A 21,247-nucleotide genomic window follows, 5' to 3' on the forward strand; every position below is an offset into this window, starting at 1 on the left:
AGCCCCCAGCCTGGCTGTGACAAAGAGCTTCATTTCAATAACAAAACAGGGCTCTTGGCTCTGTTGGATGTGGTTAAAATGGAGAGGAGGACATGCTTGATCTGGTGGGACTCCCACCTACACCCCTGCCAAGGCCAGCAGGAATGACTGACTCTGTGCTGGCCCTTAGCCAGCCTCTGCTCTGCTGGGACATCACCCAAACCTCCACCTGAGCTCCAGGTGAGCAAGGTATGCCATGCACAGCTCCAGAGAGCAGATCACCTTATATCAGGAAGAGAAACTCAGGATCTGCCAAGAAGGCCAAGCTGAGCTCCCTCATCAAACCTTCCAGTAGAAACAGCCCTAAGTGGGCAGGGATGCTGGAGCTGGTGGTTAGGGGTTGGCTGCAGACATGTGGATGCCTGTTCTCAGTTGCATGGGAGATGCCCATGCGTGGTGGTGCCACAGAGCACTTTTCCCAGTGCTCCCCCAAGGGCAGTGCAAGAATCTCCATTCATTTTTTCCAGCCTTTCTTGGGTTTTATAAGCATTTCAGTTTGGTGGAGAACAGTGAGCTCCCTGTCCTGGCCAGCTCATTCAGAGGGAAGAGTGGGATTAAGAACTTCAAAGTGGAGCTCTCCCCTGTGACAAGTTCTTTAGAAGAGACCCTGTCCAAGAGCTATCACATCTCTCCAGCAAGGGAAAAGATTTGCCATGAGAATCCTTCTGGGCTTATGGACTCATGCAGGGGAGGAGATTTCTGCCAGCAGTGGCTGCTCTCTGGAGGGAAGCAAACCTCCTCCTGGAGGTGTGAAAGCTCTGAAGGGGGCAAACTCCTGCCCACGTGGCAGCCGGGGAAATGCCAGCAGAAGCTTGAGCTATTTCAGGCAGGCAGAAAAGGAATGGAAAAGACTTTCAGAGGACTAAAAAGTCAGTGTGGGATGGAAGGATGATGACTGGCTCCGACTGCGAGAGAAAAACTGAAGGGCTTCAGAAGAAGAAAAAGGGAATGCAGTATCCAAGTGTGGGAGAAGGTTCCTGACCCACCATGCTGCTGTCTCTGGGGCTCACACCAAGGGTCAGGACATCACAACCACTTCTTGGGGTGATGAGCTGGTTCGTGCTGCACCCCATGGGATGCCACTCACCCTGTGGCAAGCAGGCAGGTGCTGATGAAGGCACTTGTGGCAGTGGTCCCTCAGAAGAACATGATCAGTGGTGAGGTCATCCTGGAGAAGAGGAGGCCTGGGAGACCTCATTGCTGACTACAACTACCTGAAATGAGATTGTAGCCAGGTGAGGTTGGGCTCTTCTCCCAAGCACCCAGTGACAGAACAGGAGGACAGAATCTCAAGCTGTGCCAGGGCAGGTTCAGGATGGATGTTAGGAAGAAGTTCACCATAGCAAGAGTGATTGGCACTGGAATGGGCTGCCCGGGGAGATGGTGGAGTCACCACCCCTGGAGGTGTTTAACAGGAGTCTGGATGAGGCACTTAGTGCCACAGGTTAGTCAGTTAGAAGGTGTTAGGTGATAGGTTGGACTCGATGATCCTAGAGGGCTTTTCCAACCTTGTTAATCCTGTGATTCTGTGGTCATTGCTGATGGAAGGAATCACTGCCAGCTTCTAATGGTGACTGCAGCAGCTGGGGGTAAATGTTCACTACCACATCTTAGCTTCTGCCTGCATGCTCCTGCACTCTGGACTGTGGAGCTGCTGAGTTGTGGACACCCTGCAGCAGGCTGCAAGGGGCTTTGCTGCACGTAGAGACTTGCTGCTGATGTCTCCACATGCAAAGTGAGACAGATAATGGATGCACTGGGACAATGAACTCGCTTTGACATTGCTGCTGTTGCACTTGCACAGGAAAATGAGAGCAAATCCATTCAGCTTTCTGCTGAGTTCACTCCTCACCTCTGGGTGGTGTTTTAGAAATCAAAAGTAAATCCATTATTTTCCCTCTTGTCTAAGGACTGAGAACCTCTCAGAGATGTTAAGGCCACTTGTAAGTGAACAAATCTGCATTTACACCTCCTGGCTGTGTGTTTTTCATGCATTTCAAGCACTGACAACAGGGCAGGTAAATGCACAAACCAAGCAGGGGTGAGCACACACACACAGAGGCTGTCAAACGCCTTCCAGTATCTGAAGGGGACCTACAGGAAGGATGGGGAGGGACTATTGACAAGGTCTTGTAATGACAGGATGAGAGGTAATGGGTTTAAACTGGCAGAGGGGAGATTCAAACTAGATGATAGGAAAGGACTCTTTCCAGTGAGGCTGGTGAGACACTGGCACAGGTTGCCCAGGGAGGCTGTGGAGCAGAGAATCACCCAAAGATCACATTGGGTGATTCTCTGCTCCACAACCTCCCTGAAGGTGTTCAAGGCCAGGTTGGATGAGACCCTGCAAGAACATCCTCCTAACATCCAGCCTAGACCTCCTCTGGTACAAAGCAAATGCATCTGTCCCTGTGTCTGTCCTGGGCACCCCAGCTAGGACAGCTCATCTTTCTTTGGAGGAAGTTGTTGTCAGAGAGAGTGATTGGCATTGGAATGGGCTGCCCAGGGAGGTGGTGGAGTGGCTGTGTCTGGAGGTGTTGAAGCCAAGCCTGGCTGGGGCACTTAGTGCCATGGTCTGGTTGATTGGCCAGGACTGGGTGCTAGGTTGGGCTGGATGAGCTCGGAGGTCTCTTCAACCTGGTTGATTCTATGATTCCATGATTCAAGGATCATCCAGTTCTATGATTGGGCAGTGACAAGCATCAGCCACTCGTGGGCAGGTGGCAGGTCCCCATGATTCTATGAAAATCCTCTCTTTAAAATCCTCTGGTGTACCTGGTGCTCCCAGCCCCCTTTCCACCCTGAATGTGGGAGAACCTCCATAAATTTCCCTTCCATCTCATTTGTCAAGGCTGGATAAGAGGAAAGAAGAGATGCTCCTCTTCCACCTGGTGTGACATTCAGCCACAGTCCGGGGCTTCGTCTTCATTCGTGGTGTAATTCCATTTCCCCTCTGAATTATGTACTCTCAGTCTCCTGCCTGGTGCATAAAAGATCCATGGCAGGGAGCTGCATCATTCATTTTTTTTTCCCCTTCCTTTCCATGAGCAGGTGCAAAATATAATGTCCCTGATTTTCAAGATCTGATTAAACTGTCATAGATCTGGAGCAACCTCAATAACTCCTCGCACCTGAGAGGGGCTGCTCATTACAGTGCTGCACCCTCTGATGCTATCCATAAGAATCCCTCAGCATTTCAATTACAAAGCCCTATTTTCAGGATCTGATTATTTAAATTGGATTAATTTGGTGCTTCTGAAGTCAGGGCCTAGAATGAACAGCCTGGAGTCCAGCAGGTACAGACACATCTCAGTACCTCGGTCTTCATGTGGGCAACTGGCCCAGCACAGGGATGTTCAGACCAATTGGAATGGGCTGCCCAGGGAGGTGGTGGAGTCGCTGTCCCTGGAGGTGTTCAAGACTGGATGAGGCACTTAGTGACATGGTCTAGTTGACTGGATAGGGCTGGGTGATAGGCTGCACTGGATGAGCTTGGAGGTCTCTTCCAACCTGCTTGATTCTATGATTCTATCATTGGACACGACTGGGTGATAAGTTGGACTGGATGAGCTTGGAGGTCTCTTCCAACCTGCTTGATTCTATGATTCAAGGATCATCCAGTTCTATGATTGGGCAGTGGCAAGCATCAGCCACTCCTGGGCAGGTGGCAGGTCCCCATCCCTTTGTGCCTCCAGCCCTGGATTTAGTCACAAGCTCTTCTTACGCAGTCCTCCAGCTCCAGGTTCACTTCCAGAGCTCCCTGGGCACCCAGCAGCAGCTTTCTGCCACTTCCTCACCTTTCTTCAGTGGGCTCAGTGATTCACCTCTCAAAACCAATTGTTTCCCTTTCTCCAGGTAATCAGAGCATATAGGTAAGAAGGAGAGGATGGGAACCTTCTGCAGTTATGCCAGAGCTTGGACTATAAAACAATCAACTCTTAAAGCTGCTTTCCAGGGAAGGAAGAGCAGGAGTGATGCTTCCCTCTGATGGAAATGGTGGCAGGAACCATGGCTGTGACTGTTCTGGGGGGGAACGCCCATGTGAGTGTGACAGCAGGTGCCCACACAGGGACAAACTCACAGGACAGGGACACCTCAGCCAGGCAGTGGCTTCACCACCAGGTCCTCCCAGCTGTGCCTGCACTGAGCTTTTGCAAAGCTGTTTCCAATATTGCACTGGAATGCTTCACTGTTACTGATGGAATAAATTAGACCAAACCTTTTATCCCCAAATCTTCTCCCTAAGAAAGAGACATCTGAGGGTCCTGGCTAACTGACAGGTATTCCCTGCCCTGGGGCTGGCAGAGGGGTCACAGATGTCCCTGGCTGACATCAGCCTGTGCAGGGTATCAGTGCTCCAGCACATCCCTGGCTGTCAGGAAGGGCTGGGTTATCATGTCATGGTCTGGTTGCAGGGGGATGGCTCTTGGCAAGACTGGTGAGGGGCCTGGAGCACAGCCCTATGAGGAGAGGCTGAGGCAGCTGGGGGTGTGCAGCCTGCAGAAGAGGAGGCTCAGGGCAGAGCTCATTGCTGGCTACAGCCACCTGAAGGGAGGCTGTAGCCAGGTGGGGTTGGGCTCTTCTCCCAGGCAACCAACAACAGAAGAAGGGGACACAGTCTCAAGTTGTGCCAGGGCAGGTCTAGGATGGATGTTAGGAGGAAGTTGTTGTCAGAGAGCGTGACTGGCATTGGAATGGGCTGCCCAGGAAGGTGGTGGAGTTGCCATCCCTGGGAGTGCTCAAGCCAAGCCTGGCTGGGGCACTTAGTGCCATCGTCTGGTTGATTGGTCAGGGCTGGGTGCTAGGTGGATGATCTTGGAGGTCTCTTCCAGCCTGGTTGATTCTATGATTCTAAGGCATCACTGGCATTGCCCTGGCAAGCACTCAGTGAAGCTGCCTGTGGCATCATGCTCAGCCTGCAGTGATGGGAATGAGCTGGGTGATTGCTGTGGGTCCCAGCTCTCCCTGGCTGCCCAAAGGCACAGTGCTGTGCAGGAACTCCAACTGTTCCTAGGACGCTCTGCCACATCCCCCTTGGCAGCACAGGCAGGCAGAACTGCCTGCAAACAGCCTCACTGTCTGACACTGGGATGGACTGGATCCAGCCTGGGCTGTGCCACGACTGGGCATGCCAGTCCAAGCCAAGGTGCAGCACTGTGTCAGTGCACAGCCAGGCTGCCGTGCCGTGTCCTTGGTTCAGATTCAAAGGTTGCATCTGCTGATGCTGGAGCTAAAAAAAAAGGCATTCCAATTAGCAATCAGCACAAATGATTGCTCTTCCATCCCTGTCCCTGTGCTGAAAGGGGAGCTCCAGTCTCTGCACACAAACAGCAAATACAGGCAGCAGCTGATAGCAGGGAAGGCTCCCGACACCGTGAAAAGAACAGGGAGAAGGTACTGCAGAGTGGGAGCTGCCATCTGGGCTTGCATCTGCGAGCACTTGGCAAGGCACATATGGAGGATCCTTTTCTCTGCCTCCTATTTGGCCCTGGAAACTCAGGGGTGATGGAATGAAGAGGCTCTCTCTGAGCTCTGGTCACTAGTTAGGCCCTACCATCAATCCCAAGCCCACAGAGGCTCCTGCTGAGCAGGGAGGTGCCAGGTCAGACACTACAGGGACACTGATTGTTGATATGGCTCCTCTGCCATCACTGCCAGGGGATGGCCATGCCAGGGTGGTACCCAGCAAGCAGCACAGCCTGGGAGTGTTGCTGACTCAAAACCTCACTGAACAGGATGAACTCTGCACATTGCTGGGGCATAACAGCATAGAATCATAGAATGGTTTAGGTTGGAAGGGTCCTCAAAGCTCAGCCAGTTCCAACCCCCTGCCATAGGCACTAGAACAGGTTGCTCAAGGCCTCATCCAACATGGCCTTGAACACCTCCCACAACCTCTCTGGGCAACCTGTGCCAGTGTCTCACCACCCTCACTGCAAACAACTACTTCCTAACATCCACTTTCAATCTTTCCTCTGCCACTTTAAACCCATTCCTCCTCCTCCTGTCATTCCAAGACCTTGTCAATAGTCCCTCCTCAGCCCTTCTGTAGCTCCCTTCAGATACTGGAAGGCCACTCCAAAGTCTCCTCCAAGCCTTCTCTTCTCCAGGCTGCAGAGCCCCAACTCTTGTAGCCTGTGCAGAGCTGCTGCAGACCTCTCAGCATCTTGGTGGCCTCCTCTGGACTGACTCCAATAGTTCCATGTCCTTCTTGTGTTGGGGGGCTCCAGAAGTGCACACAGTATTCCAAATGGGGTCTCAGAAGAGCATCCTCACCCTCAGGTTCTCCCCTGAGTCCATGATGGGACAGCTGACTTCCAGCTGACTTCTCTCCCTGGAGGTGCTCAAAGCTAGGTTAGATGAGGCCTTGAGTGACCTGTTCTAGTGGGAAGTGGGGCTTAAGGGGAGAGGCTGGAACTAGATGATCCTTGAGGTCTCTTCCAACCTAAACCATTGTGTGATTCTGTGACAATGGGAACAAGAACACATCTGATTGGCAAGAGCAAGGACACTCCAGGAATGAGGAAACTCGATGCTAGTGGCAGGAGGAGCTTGACCTCTGCAGATGAAGAAACAAGGGGAGTTCCTTGAAACAGATCCCTGCAAGCAGTGAGGTCTTTTCTCCAGGTCAAGAACTGGAGCCAAACTCCATGTGCTGGTAACAGAGGAGGTCTGTGCAGGAGCCAAATGTGTCTTAAAACAATCTAGGAAATAACAACTGCACCAAAACACTCGAGAGTTCTCCTTTCCTTCTCCAGGGGTGACATTTTTGGCTCTCTTTGTTCAAAGCTACACATAACCTAAATTCCTCTCTTTTCTCTTACCCTATTCATCCCTGTTGAGGGTGGGATCTTGGGTCCATTCTGACAGCTACTCTCTGGCCCTGAGGAGAAACACTTCTAAAGTGGAAAAGAACAAAGGATGGCCAAGAGTTAGGTCGAGGCAGCATGGGCAGGAACTCCTGCAGATACCAACTGCTGCTGGGACTCAGCATCTGCCCTCTCATCAAAAGGCCATGGGGCTGCTTTGGCCACAGTGGAATTACCACTGGAATTAGTCTCCACTAGCTCCTTTTGCCACAAGCAAGTAGAGACAGCTCTGGAGAGGCAGCAGGTGAGTATTTTCTGGGTTCAGGTGGCACATACAGTGGCTATCCAGTGCTCAGGGCTTCCCCAAACCCCTAGGACCCTTCCCTTGCAGAGCAAGGCACATTTGCCTGCCTCTGCCTGTGCTTATGTGCTGCTGTTCCAGCACATAGGTTTAGTGGCTGTGCTAACTTGCCACCACAAGGAGCACATTTTACCAGCTTTCTCCTGCTTGTCTCCCAGGGGTTCTGTCTTACCTTTCAGAGCTCACTCCATAGTTTGAAGGTAGGGAAAGAGTGAGGCAGGAGCTGGATTAGGCAGAGCAGCAGAAGGCTAAGAGGCAGTGGTGGCATAACTCAGAGGCGGTTTGGGAGTTTTGGTGCTGGGCTAAGCTGAGAAAGGAATTTGCCCCTGGACAAGAGACCCACAAGTCTGCCAGGCCACATGTTTGGGGAGCAGAAGGAGGACACCTCACTCAGCCAAGTACAACTGCAGCACCTTGACATATCCCCTGCTCCCACAGTGCTTCCTGAGCCTAATTAAGTGCAGAGGCAGAAATGATGGAGCACAACCCAGGGCTGGAGGCTGCCTGTCCACAAAAGCTTCCTGTGAGCTGGATTGTTCAGAGGGAGGAATGATCTCACAAGCAGATGGGAGAGAGGCTTTGCTTGTTCAAAATAAATCTGTGTTGGAGCAGGCATGAGAAAATGCAGCCCAGCAAACTGTTGTGCTCCAGCACGAACACGGAACCAGCAGCCAGGCAGAGGTGCTGGGGGAATTTTGCTCCCCACAGTAGGCATGGACCTGGCCAGGCAGCAAAGCCCACAGCCTCCTGCTTGGCTAGAAACTCAGCATGGGCATTTGGAGGGAGATGTCCCCTGAGCACTGTCCATTTGGTGACAAATGCTGGCAGAGGACAGCAGCACAGGTGCCACCTCCTAAGCTACAGGACATGCTCACGAGAGGCTGAGGGATGTTGCTGTGCCCAGCAAAAAAAAGGGAAGAGGACATTTGCAGACAGTAAAAAGGGTTGGTTGGTTTTTTTTTTTTTCCCTTCTTTTAAAGAAGGTTAATTATTTATTCATGCACAAAACACAGGTTATTGTTTGCTAAACAAATCTGTGCTCCAGTCTGTGCACATCGCTCTGCTGTGCCAAATGCCCTGCTACAAAACAAGCTGCATCCCAGATCATTGCTCCCCTGAGCTCGGCTGGGCTCTGCCACAGCTTCTCCAAGGGGCAGGTCCTATCCCAGGGGTGAGGAGAACCTAAGTAGGAGAACCAAAGATGTCCACTGAGGGTGAGGAGAACCAAGCAGGGAGGGAAAAGCCTGGTGTGGCACACCTGGGGGCAAGCGAGGACCTGCCAAGCATCATGCCAGTAGATGTGGACAGAGGCACTGAGTGCAGCCTCAGCAAGTTTGCTGCCCACACCAAGCTGTGTGGTGCAGCAGACAGGCTGGAGGGCAGGGATGACATCCAGAGGGACCTGGACAGGCTGCAGAGTTGAGCACAAGACAACTCCAGGAGGTTCAACAAGACCAAGTTGCAAGGTCCTGCAGTTGGGTCGAGGCAATGCCAAGCACAAATCCAGGCTGGGCAGGGAGTGGCTGGAGAGCAGCCCTGAGGAGAGGGACTTGGGGGTGCTGCTGGAGGAGAAGCTCAACAGAAGCCAGCAGTGTGCACTTGCAGCCCAGAAAGCCAAGCAGAGCCCTTATTCCAAGAAGGATGTGGAGATGCTGGAGTGTGTCCAGAGAAGGGCCACGAGGATACTCAGAGGCTGCAGCAGCTCTGCTGTGAGCACAGAATGAAAGAGTTGGGGCTGTGCAGTCTGGAGCAGAGGAGGCTCCCAGGTGACCTTCTTGTGGCCTTCCAGCATCTGAAGGGGGCTACAAAAAAGCTGGGGAGGGACTTCTTAGGCTGTCAGGGAGTGGCAGGAGTGGGGGGAATGGAGCAAAGCTGGAGGTGGGGAGAGTCAGCCTGGAGGTGAGGAGGAAGTTGTTGATCATGAGAGTGGTGAGAGGCTGGAATGGGTTGCCCAGGGAGGTGGTTGAGGCCTCATGGCTGGAGGTGTTTGAGGCCAGGCTGGCTGAGGCTGTGTGCAGCCTGCTCTAGGGTAGGGTGTCCCTGGCCATGGCAGGGGGCCTGGAACTGGCTGATTCTTGTGGTCCCTTCCAACCCTGACAGATTGTATGATTCTATATCACCAACCTGCCATGCCCAAGCCCTAACTCACGCAGCAACACCAGGGCAGAGAGCTGGCAGAAGCTGCTCTGCCTTCCCAGCTCCAGCTGATCCCATCCATGAAATCATTCCAGAAACAAATCCAGGAACGCTGGCGTTAGGAAACCACATCTCTGCAGGAGCCCAGGCAGAAAACTAAAGCCTCACAGGGTTTTGTTATCACAACCCCACACTGTTAAATGTCCTAAGCAATCTTTTTTTAAGGAAAACAAGTCTTTAGAAACAGAGGTGACCCTAGAAGTGATAAGTGAAGAGGTGCACCTGAAAGTCTGTTATCAGCTATTTGTGCCTGGCTCTGCCTCAGATTTCTCATTTCGATGTGACGGCAGCTGAAAATTGGATAGATACTGACTTCACCTCAAACAAGACTTTCTCTTTTTGTCTTCAAGGGCAATTTAAGTGCTTTACCCTCTGAGGTCGTGGAGAATCGCAGGATGCTAGAAAAAGGAGCGTTCTGAAGGGGAGTCTCAGTGCTGCTGTGCAGTGGAGTTTGATAATTAAACTGCAGAGCAAAGGGAGATGAAGGAGCACAACTTGCAGGGTTGTTTGCTCTTCAAATGGGGTATGGATGAGCTTTGCCCTGCCAACAACAAGCTGGTTTATTTTCCAGCATCAGTGTCTGTGTCTGAACAATGTCTTGTGGCTGTTCCTGCCTCCAGCCCTGGCCTTGTGTCCACAGATGGGCACTGAACAGGGAGATGTTAGTGGCTGTGGCAAGCTGGTGGGGCTGGATATGGCACTATGAGGGCTTGTCCTTGCTGGGAAAGGGGAGGGAGGAGATAGCAAAGGGCAGAGAGAGGCAGTAGGGGCTCAAGGCAAGAGCTGATTCTTCCATTCAGTGGCACAAACTGGCATGGTGTGAACTAGGGCCAAGGAATGACCTAGAGTTGTTTCCCCATCAACACAGTGAATGAGGCTGGAAAATGGACCAGAGGCTGGAGCCAGGCTCTGCTGGGTGATGCCCAATGACAGCACAAAGGGCAATGGAGGAAGCTGAGGCAGAGGAAGTTCCATTTAAACGAGGAGGAATTTTTTTCCCTGTGAGGGTGACAAAACCCTGGAACAGGCTGCCCAGGGGGGTTGTGGAGTCTCCCTCTCTGGAGATACTCAGAACCCACCTGGCTGCATTCCTGTGTGATCTGGCATAGGAGATCCTGCTCTGGCAGGGGAGTTGGACTGGCTGAGCTTTGGAGGTCCCTTCCAGCCCCTGACATTCTGTGATGCCAGGATGAGAGGATATGGCTCCTTCTGAAGGGAAGAAGCTCTGAGAGAGGCTCCAGAGGAGAGGCTATTGGAGAAGTGGAGAAGCATCTACTGAGCAAGGGGCTTCTGGAGATGAGATTTACAGATGGCCCAGACACTGCTAGGTTAGCTGGGTGCCAGAGTGGCATTTCCATTCCCAAGAGAAAGCCTTGAGGCTGATGTGCCACTTCTTTTATCAGCTTCATCTTATTTTAGAAGCAGTTCTCAAGGAAAATGGACAAAGGCACAAAGGTTCTTCTGTCTGCTGCAGCAGAGCTCTGCAGCCTGGCCAGTTAAACCATGGCAGCAACCTGTAGCTGTGCCCCTGTGTGAGGCTGGCATGTGCCCACTGATTCTGGCAGGTCAGAGCAAGAGCAAAGGGTGCTGCCTCTGCCTGCAGGAACACAGAAATCTGGCAACCCCAACTGCCTCACCAAGCCAGCCAGACACCAGCAAACCCAGCTGAGCTCTCTGAATTAACAGTTCAATTCTTTAGGAAGCAGCACAATAAACACTTCAAAGAGTCCCTAAACACAGGCATCTTTGACTCTGACTCAACGTCAGCAGTGTGACAGTTCAGATTAAATCATGCAGACTCCTACACACATTCATCTCTCTTACTCCTGCTTTGCAAACCCTTTGCACCCCAGCAGTGCTCTCCAGCAGACCTAGCAGCCAGAACCTGCTCACAGTGACCTCTCTGAAGCACTGAACTTCCACTCGTAGAATGGTTTAGGTTGGAAGGGATCTCAAAGCTCAGCCAGTTCCAATCCCCTGCCATAGGCAGGGACACTTCCCACTAGAACAGGTTGCTCAAGGCCTCACCCAACTTGGCCTTGAACACCTCCAGGGAGGTTGTGGAGCACAGAAGCACCCAATGTGATCTTCAATTTTAAAGGTCACTCTAGTCCCAAACCTCCTGCCATGGGCAGGCCCATCCATCTGTGGCAGAGAAACTACTTTATCAGCTGAGTGAAGGCAGCCACTCAGGCTGGCAGCATCTCATGAGCTTTAACATTCCATCAGGGAAATTCCAGGTTAGAGGAATTTGCTTGTTGCTGATTGTAAACATTTTCAAGAGGAGAACATAGAGTCAGGTTTGGTTTGCATCTGTGCTGGGGTAAGGGGGGATAGACAGGACAGGGCTCCAGCTTTGTGACCCCAAGCTTCACAGGTTCTTCACATACTTTGAGTGCTGTGTCCAGTTCTGGGCTCCTCAATTCAAGAAAGATGTTGAGGTGCTGGAAGGTGTCCAGAGAAGGGTAAGGAAGCTGGTGAGGGGCCTGGAGCACAGCCCTGTAAGGAGAGGCTGAGGCAGCTGGGGGTGTGCAGACTGCAGCAGAGGAGGCTCAGGGCAGAGCTCATTGCTGGCTACAACTACCTGAAGGGAGGCTGTAGCCAGGTGGGGTTGGGCTCTTCTGCCAAGTGACCAGCAACAGAAGAAGGGGACACAGTCTCAAGCTGTGCCAGGGGAGGTCTAGGATGGATGTTAGGAGGAAGTTGTTGTCAGAGAGAGTGATTTGCATTGGAATGGGCTGCCCAGGGAGGTGGTGGAGTCACTGTGCCTGGAGGTGTTGAAGCCAAGCCTGGCTGGGGCACTTAGTGCCATGGTCTGGTTGACTGGCCAGGGCTGGGTGCTAGGTTGGGCTGGCTGAGCTTGGAGCTCTCTTCCAACCTGGCTGATTCTATGGGAGGTTCCAGCAGAGTGTCCCCAGCTATCACCACCTCCTCCTCCTCCAAGTCTGCTGCAGCCCTGGGACAGGCAGAGGGAGAAAGCCTCATGCCAGAGGAACAGTCTTTCCTCAGAAACCTGTTTGCTTCTCCAACTCAGTCACCATGGCAACACAACAACTATTTAGTTGAAATCCTTTCCCCCCCACTTTTGAAGCTGAAGCTCTGAAGCAAGTGCAGAGTCTGACCCAACACATTTCTTCAGTCAGTGTTGTTCTGTTTCTCCCTATAAACACATCAAATACACTGAGTGAAGCTTGGCCCTGCCAAGTGGGGCAGCTCAGTTTTACAGACCCATCCTGTGCTACAGAGGTGGTGACAACCATTTGGATGTGGTGCCTGGGGATATGGTTTAGGGTGAACCTTGTAGAGTAGGGATATCAGTTGGACTTGGTGATCCTGAGGGGATCTTGTCCAACCTGAGAGTTTCTATAACCTCCTGCATGAGCAGTAGCTGGAAGCAGCCCAGATACAGATGAGCTCAGCCACAGGCTCCTAGTCCTGCCATGGCTGGAGGAAGTCCCAACAAAGCAGGCTCCTGAGCAAATGTTGAGCTGGCTCCAGCCACTCTTCTGCCTAGAGCCAGGGCTGAAGCTGGGAACTGGAGCTGGCTCCTGCAGCTAAATCCTATTTGGAACATTCCAGCACTGGCAGAGAGCCAAAACACATGGCAGGACAGGGGCACTACAGGTGGCAGACATGCATGGAGCCTGCAGCCTCCATGGCACAAATGGACACCCAAGTGTCCTGCCCAAGTGACAGCCCTAGCTTGCAAGCCACCTATGTGGCAGCATCCAACACCTCCTGGATTCCCCAGAAGACCTCAGCTCTCTAAAAGCCAAACCACCCAGGGATCCACACTACCTCCCTTAAACCAAGGTATGCAGAGAGGAAAACAAAACCTCAGAGGACCTGACCCCCAACAGCACACACCCAAATGCCATCCCTTCCCCTCAGAAACCCCCAGTCACAGCATCTGAAACCTCCCTGGTACCATGGTGCAGAGAGAAGCACTGAGGGATCCTCCAGAACACCTCAGAACTGCTTCCCAAACACAAAGAGGCAGCTCAGCCCCACAGCTGGCTGGAAGAATGGTTTCAAACCAAACCAAAGCCTCCCTGGTCCCACCTACCTCTCTAAGGAAGTGTCTGTTCTTCCCCAGCACTTTGGTGGTATTAAAAAGAGAGAGGGGGGAGTGGGAAGGAGAAGAAATCCCAACAGCTGACACATTACTAGTAAAAGGAAGAGTTCACAGAACAAACTTCAGTGCATTAATTATTGAGGGATATAATCCGAATTTATTTAATGAATTAATAATAAGTCATAGGGGTATTTTAATAATGAAATACCTCTAGTTGTGTTCCAATAATTATGGCTGGCTTCCATAATTACCCTGCTGCAGTGAAAATAAAAATCAAAATCAATTAGGTGGCAGCAATTCCATCCCCAGAGTGCCCTCTGCAACTCCAGCTAGATCAGGTTTAAAAGGGACACGATGAGCATCAATGATGGTTTAGGCTTGCAGGGAGCAGCTGCTTCTTCACTGGGAAGCAGTTTGGGCTTCCCCAAGTAAGGCTGCTTCAGGATATGAGGAGCAGCTCTCCTCATGCTAGCAAGGGTCCAGCAGACAAGGATGATGAGGAGACTGGAGCACTGCCTGATGAGGGACCTGGGGCTGCTTAGTCTGGAGAAGAGAAGACTGAGAGGGGATTTAATCAAGGTTTAGAATTATCTGAGGGCTGGGGGTCAGGAGGAGGGGACAGGCTCTGCTCACTTGCTCCCTGGGATAGGACAAGGAGCAATGGATGGAAGCTGCAGCACAGGAGGTTCCAGCTTAACACAAGGGGCAACTTCTTGACTATGAAGGTCCCAGAGCACTGGCACAGGCTGCCCAGAGAGGTTGTGGAGTCTCCTTCTCTGGAGCCTTTCCAGGCCTGTCTGGATGTGTTCCTGTGTGACCTGAGCTAGATTGTATGGTCCTGCTCTGGCAGGGGGGTTGGACTCAATGACCTCTTTGGGTCTCTTCCAACCCCTGACATGCTGTGAGCCTTAAGAGAGTTTGGGACTAAGACCTTACACATTCCCTTTCCCCCCCTCCCCTCACAACAGAAACATTCTGCTGGCACCACAGCACTGGGGTGGTTTGAGTAGTGTCCCTGCAGCAGGCAGCTCCATCCTCATCCTCTCCCCTGCACCAGCACCCCCTGAGCAGACTTCCCACCTCACCATTCCCCTCTCCCCTTTCTCTCCATTATGGCATCACTGGATTTTGGTTAACTTCATGCCTTCAGAGGTCATGTTTGCAAGGTTTCTTCACTCCAAGCAGGAGGATCAGAAACTTCCTTTCAAAAGGAAATCTCCAGCTTCTCATGGCCATGGAGCTCAGCGTAGTCACACTGCTGGGATCGTTGCATTCTGGCTTGGTGAGTGCCCAGACCCTGGGACACTGCAGGGAGACAGCCAAGGAGAGACCACACTGCTCACTCCCACACCATTTGTTTGTTTAGAGATAACACTTCCACAGCATTTTTCCAGAAAGGCAGACAAAGCATTTGTGTCTCACTCCCATCCCAAGGGACCTGGATCCCACCCTCCAGCTCAGCTGCTGAACTCGAGAAGCAGATGGCTTTCTTTAACCTTTTTCATCTCAAGAAAGAGTGTTTGGAACTGGAAAGAGCTCCCAATTCAGCTTGTTGAGTCAAGTTGTCACTTTCAGCAGCTGGGATCCTTCCCAAAGGCTGCTGAGCACCACAGCTGGGCTGGAGGGAGAGCCCAGCCTCCACTTCAGCTGCTCCAGCAGCCCCAGTAGCTGAGCTCCACAAAGAAACCTCCATTTCTCCCAGCATCTGGCCACCAGGCTCTCCAGGCAGCTGGGACCCCGAGCCCTCCACCAGGGTAGGTGACACCTGTGTCCCAACACCACCCTGGGGATCAGCTCCACAAAGCCAGCTGCCTTCCAAGGCACCAAACAGGCCCTGCCCTGCAGAAGCCCAGCTGTGAGGTGGGGGCTGCTGTCCAACACCAGCATGCCCCCAAGCTCCACCGGGTCTCTGAGATGTCCAAGCTGGGAGATGATGCCAATCCCTGTGAGCAGCTCAGCCAGGACTCCAACAGGCAGAGCAAACCCAGAGAGCTGAAGATGTGGCCAGGAAAGGAAGGACTGGGTACACTTTTTTCTTTCATTTTGGGGATTTTCAAGTGGCCATGCTCTGAGTCTTCCCAGCTTAACACCTCTGCCTTGTCTCTGCTGCAAGCTAAGCTGAGCTCAGCTCTGCGACACCCCCGTCAAAGAGAGTCACTGCTCCCTGCCTGCCTTCCCCTCACATCAGGCTGAGGATGCAGCATCTGAACTCCCTCTTAGCGGGGAGAAAGCTCCCTCGGCAGCTGCCAGTCCTGTTTACGGTTCCTGCATCCTCAAACACATACCTGCTAGACATCTGGCTGCTCCCCACTGAGGCCGTTTGAAGAACATCCCCACATCACGCTGCAGCCAGGAGCCTCCAGGCAGAGGACTCTGTGGCCTGAAGGTCTTCACACAGAAAGAGCCCAGCAGCAGCAGAGTAACTGGGGGTGCCCAAAATAGGAAGAGACAGGGATTTTTCAGCATCACAGACTGAGAGCCTTAAAAGAGAAAAAGGAAACTTCCAAGTTAAACACCAGGGCAAAGCATTTATAAGCAAGAGGTCAATCGAGCAACAGAATAATTCAGCCAGAGAGATGTCTTCAGCAGAGGCTTGAGCACAAATGAGAGCTGACACTTGGAGAAGTGGGGACGAGGGGCTCCAGTGGTGGTGTGAGAAATGGGTTGGTGCCTCAGGAGCTCTGAGAGCCAGCACTGGCTGCTGCTCTCCTGGTGCCTGTGACATCTCCTTGCTTGCTTCATCAGCCAGGGCTGAGCCCAGCTTCCATGAGAAATGCAAGGATTTGTGTGCTGTGCAGCTTCAGCAGAGAGCAGCCCTACCTGGGAGTTCATCACTGCTGTGTCATCAGGCATCCAGCAGGCAAACTCTCATCAGGACCACAGCAGCATCTCACCTTGGTACCGCAGCCACGCTGCTGCCAAGAGCTGATCTGGGATCCTAAGTGGAGAACAAAGCATGCTCCGGGGCAGAGATCAGGGCCCCCTAATTCTGCCCTCTGAACTGCAGCAGCCAGGAGCTCCTGGCAGCAGGGAGGCTCCACTGCTGCCCTGGGAGAAAATACCTAAGAAATCAGCTGAAACGTGGGCTTGCTGTACCAAGGCTCTCAATCACTTCAGACCCACAGAATGCATTGGGTCTCTCAGCAGAACTGGTCACCAGTGGGAAGTCTCACACCCACCAGCATCAGGGGACAAAGAAACACAGCACAGTCCTGAGCTGGCTCTGTGGTGGTGACCCCCAACTCCACCAGGCTCACAGATGCTGTTCCCATCCAACTGGTGAGAAGTGGGCATGGAAAGTCCACTCTCAGCTTCTTTTCCTAAGCCACACGTGGGACAGCATCACTCCTCAAAGTGTGAATCACCTCCAGCAGTCCAGCCTGCAGGAGCAGCAGAGCTCCAGTGGGATGTTTCACTGCTAGAGTGGTCAGGAGCAGACCAAGGGCCATGAAAACAGTCACAAGGACCAGGACAGCCTCCTCTAGCTGTGAAGTGTCTCTAGCTTCAAACCCAACCCTCCTCTGAGCAGGACAACACATCCCAGCCTGGAACAAAGATCCCACCTGCAAACAAACAGCCTCTGTGGGTGGTAGGACCAATTTGAAGGCACCAACTCTACCCCTCCTCCACCATCACTCTGGAAGGGGTCCCTGTACAGATAATTGATGCATTTTTAACTTGCAAATGTGACACAAACTTCCCTCAGGAACATCTAATTCACATTTTAAGTAACAAAAGGGCTCAAATCCCTTTCTTGCCTACTTAGTCATGCTGCATTTAGTATAAGCGAGATGAAATGCTAAGCTCAGGGAAGATCAGAGAGAAATTGTATGATTTCCACATTATAGGATAATTCCATGGCTGACTTCCCCAAACGTGGGAGATGAGACACCACACTCAGGCAGCACTCATCATGCCAAGCTGAACTCTGGAACTCAGAGCCAAGGAGAACGGAGCAAGGAAAGGGACTGGGAGAATAATAGATGCTCAAAAAATGGGAGCACAAAGGAGGGCAAAGTGGGAAGGCAAAGGGCTGGGGTTCTTTAGCTTGGAGAGGAGGAGACTAAGAGGTGTCTTCATCAATGTGTAAAGGTGAGTGCCAGGGGGCTGGAGCCAGGCTCTGCTGGGTGATGCCCAATAACAGCACAAGGGGCAATGGTGGAAGCTGAGGCAGAGGAAGCTTCATTTAAATATGAGGAGGATTCTTTCCCTGTGAGGGTGACAGAGCTCTGGAACAGGCTGCCCAGGGGGGTTGTGGAGTCTCTCTCTCTGGAGATATTAAAGACCTGCCTGGATGTGTCCCCTTGTGATGTGGTATAGGTGATCCTGCTCTGGCAGGGGGAGTTTGACTGGCTGAGCTTTGGGGGTCCCTTCCAGTGTCTGACATTATGTGGTGCTGCGAACCAAGACACAGCAGCCTGGCTACAGCACCAGCAGAGCTTTGCACAGTGCAGAGAAGTGCTTTGGAGGGGCAGGAGAAGGCCACATCTTAGAAAAACAACCCCTCTGACTGCCTTCACTAGCCCCAGAATCCCACCACCCACACCATCCCCCTCCCCTCTACCATCAGCTGCTGGCAGTAGGAAGGGTTCTTGTCTGCCAGCATCACCCCCCATGCGAGCAGGGACAGGCAGAACAAGGCAGAGCAGGCACAGTCCCCTGGCAGCTGTGCTTCTGAACGTTACATTTTACAGTGCCCCACCCTCTGCATCAAAGCAGGAGCTGTCAGTCTCTATCCTACCTAACCGGGGGGCCACCAGGCCCCCCGGCCTTTGTTCCACTCCCATTCACCCAGTGTGCACCAGGGGGACTCACCAGTGGTGATGGGAGGAGGATCCTCTGCCCAGTCGGGCGCAGCTTAGAGCTGCTGCCTTCCCTAAGGCTGATTATAAAGGGGAGTGGGCAGGGAGGGCAAAGTGGCCACACCTGGGGTGGGAGGAGACTCTAACAGGACCCAGGTGTTGTGGGTTTGGGGGGAGAAGGGGAAATGCAGTGTGGGTGGAAAAGGGACAGGTGATGCTGAAAGGAGGGAGATGGAGAGGAAAAGTACAGAGATGGAGATGAAAAGAGGAAGATGGAGGGAAACAGGAGATGGAGAGGAAAGGAGGAATACAGGGGGAAAGAAGAAGATGGAGAGGGAAGGAAGGTGATGGAAAGAAAAGGAGGAAGATGGAGGAAATAGGAGAGGGAGAGGAAAGGATGAATATGGGGGGAAAGGATGAATATGGAGGGGGAAGGAAGGTGATAGAAGGAAAAGGAGGATGCTGGGGGGAAATAGGAGAGGAAGAGGAAAGGATGAATATGGGGGGGAGAGGAAGATGGAGAGGGAAGGAAGGAGATGGAAGGAACAGAAGGAAGATGGAGGAAATAGGAGAGGGAGAGAAAAGGATGAATATGATGGGAAGGAGGAAGATGGAGAGGGAAGGAAGGTGATGGAAGGAACAGAAGGAAGATGAGGGAAATAGGAGAGGGAGAGGAAAGGATGAATATGGGGGGAAAGAGGAAGATGGAGAGCAAAGGAAGGTGATAGAAGGAAAAGGAGGATGCTGGGGGAAAATAGGAGAGGAAGAGGAAAGGATGAATATGGGGGGGAGAGGAAGATGGAGAGGGAAGGAAGGTGATGGAAGGAACAGAAGGAAGATGAGGGAAATAGGAGAGGGAGAGGAAAGGATGAATATGGGGGGAAAGAGGAAGATGGAGAGCAAAGGAAGGAGATGGAAAGAAGAGGAGGAAGCTGGAGGGAAATAGGAGAGGGAGGTGCAAGATGCTGCAGCAGGTGCTCAGGGAATGGTCTCAAACAGCAACAGGATATTAGGGAAGAAAAAATCATTGAAAGAGGAGTCAGACATTGGAACAGGCTGCCCAGGGAGGTGGTTGAGTCACCATCCCTGGGGAGTGTTTAAAGGTCATTGAGATGTGGTGCTTGGGGTTTAGGGGGGGACTTTGTAGAGTAAGGTTAATGGTTGAATTTGATGACCTCGAGGGTCCTTTCCAACCCGAATGATTCTGTGATTTACCTGCTCTGCGAGATCCAGACGCTGCATTTCCTTCCCACCCCTGTCATTTTCCCTTGTTAACCACACTGAGTTTTATCTCAAAACATCTTTCCAGAACAGAAGGCTCAAATGCTTCATTTTGACACAGATGAAACGAAGCCTTTGTCTTGCCAGAAATATCCCTTTCACTTTTTATTTTGTCCCACCACTCACCAGACATTGTCACTCATCCCAGAATCATATTTTTTTTTCAGAAAGAAAACCATTTGTTTTAAAAAAAAACATCACCCAGGCTCTTGCCAGCCAGGCACAGACACACAGGGAGGAGATAGGAGCCTTTCCCAACCCTGACCCCTTGCTCACCACCCCTCAGGAGTGCACATCTGCCTGATTTCCTAGGCAAGGAAAGCCCTGGCCAGCTCTCACCACCTTTCCAGCTCTCAGCCAGCATCACCTGCTGCTCCCCAGGTCAGGGCTGTTTGTCTCACCAGGGTCTTACTGGGCAGCACCTACACATTACAGCTCCATCACTCCCAGTTGTGGCTGGTTCTCTAGGAGGGTTCCTGCAGCCCCCCCCTGCCAGAGCTGCTTCTCCAAGCCAAGGCTGGCCATGGTGAGCATAGCACTGCAGTCTGGCACCTTCCAGGTGATACTTGGACAGATTGAAGAGGTGGGCACAGAGGAACCAAATGAGGTTCAACGAGGACAAGTGCAGAGTCCTGCACCTGGGAAGCAATAATCAACTGCACCAATAGAGAATGGGAGGGGATCTGCTGGAAAGCAGCCCTGTGGAGAGGGACCTGGGAATGCTGGTGGAGAACATCCATGGGGCAGCAGTGTGCCCTCGTGGCCAAGAAGGCCAAGGGAATCCTGATGTGTATTAAGAAGAGTGTGTCCAGCAGATCAAGGGAGGTTCTCCTTCCCCTCTACTCTACCCTGGTGAGACCTCATCTTTGCTGGAGAGGGTCCAGTGAAGGGCTACAAGGATGAGAGGAGGACTGGAGCACTGCCTGATGAGGAGAGGCTGAGGGACCTGGGGCTGTTTAGTCTGGAGAAGACTGAGAGGGGATTTAATCAATGTCTATGAATCTCTGAGGGCTGGGGGTCAGGCTCTGCTCACTGCTCCCTGGGATAGGACAAGGAGCATTGGATGTAAACTGCAGCACAGGAGTTTCCAGCTTAACACAAGGGGGAACTTCTTGACTGCAAGAGTCTCAGAGCCCTGGCACAGACTGCCCAGAGAGGTTGTGGAGTCTCCTTCTCTGGAGCCTTTCAAGGCCTGTCTGGATGTGTTCCTGTGTGACCTGATCTGGATTGTATGGTCCTGCTCTGGCAGAGGGGTTGGACTGGAGGTGTTGAAGCCAAGCCTATCTGGGGCACTTAGTGCCATGGTCTGGTTGATTGGCCAGGGCTGGGTGCTAGGTTGGACTGGCTGAGCTTGGAGGTCTCTTCCAACCTGCTTGATTCTATGATTTTATGAGCCAATGATTTCTTTGGGTCCTTTCCAACCCTTGACATCCTCTGATCCTGTGATCCCAGGAGGACCTGGCTGTACATGGCAGAGATCACAGGGAGATCAGTTCCCAGTACCCAGGGCTTGATCCTGTGGAGAACGCAGCTTGAAGAGCTCCTGGGCATGAAATTGTCTCTGTGCTACTGCTCACCAGCATCTGAATCCTCCACACAAGAGATGCTCACAGCCACTTATCTTGCAGCCCAGTGCAATTCAATTCTCAACTTGGAAGCTCTCCAGCAAAGCATAAAACCTCGA

General features: G+C 52.3%; 1 long non-coding RNA gene across 1 annotated transcript; it reads right to left on the reverse strand.

Annotated features, from left to right (window-relative positions):
• Positions 1-14,547: 14,547 nt before the first annotated feature.
• LOC135188926 (uncharacterized) lies at positions 14,548-16,369 on the reverse strand. The gene is made up of 3 exons (XR_010307891.1): positions 16,301-16,369; positions 15,766-15,960; positions 14,548-14,785 (listed from the first exon to the last, which is right to left on the reverse strand). It is a non-coding gene; the product is annotated as an uncharacterized LOC135188926 (long non-coding RNA).
• Between the last annotated feature and the right edge of the window lie 4,878 nt (positions 16,370-21,247).

This window comes from Pogoniulus pusillus, chromosome 30, assembly GCF_015220805.1.
Source record: "Pogoniulus pusillus isolate bPogPus1 chromosome 30, bPogPus1.pri, whole genome shotgun sequence".
NCBI classification, from domain to species: Eukaryota; Metazoa; Chordata; class Aves; order Piciformes; family Lybiidae; genus Pogoniulus; species Pogoniulus pusillus.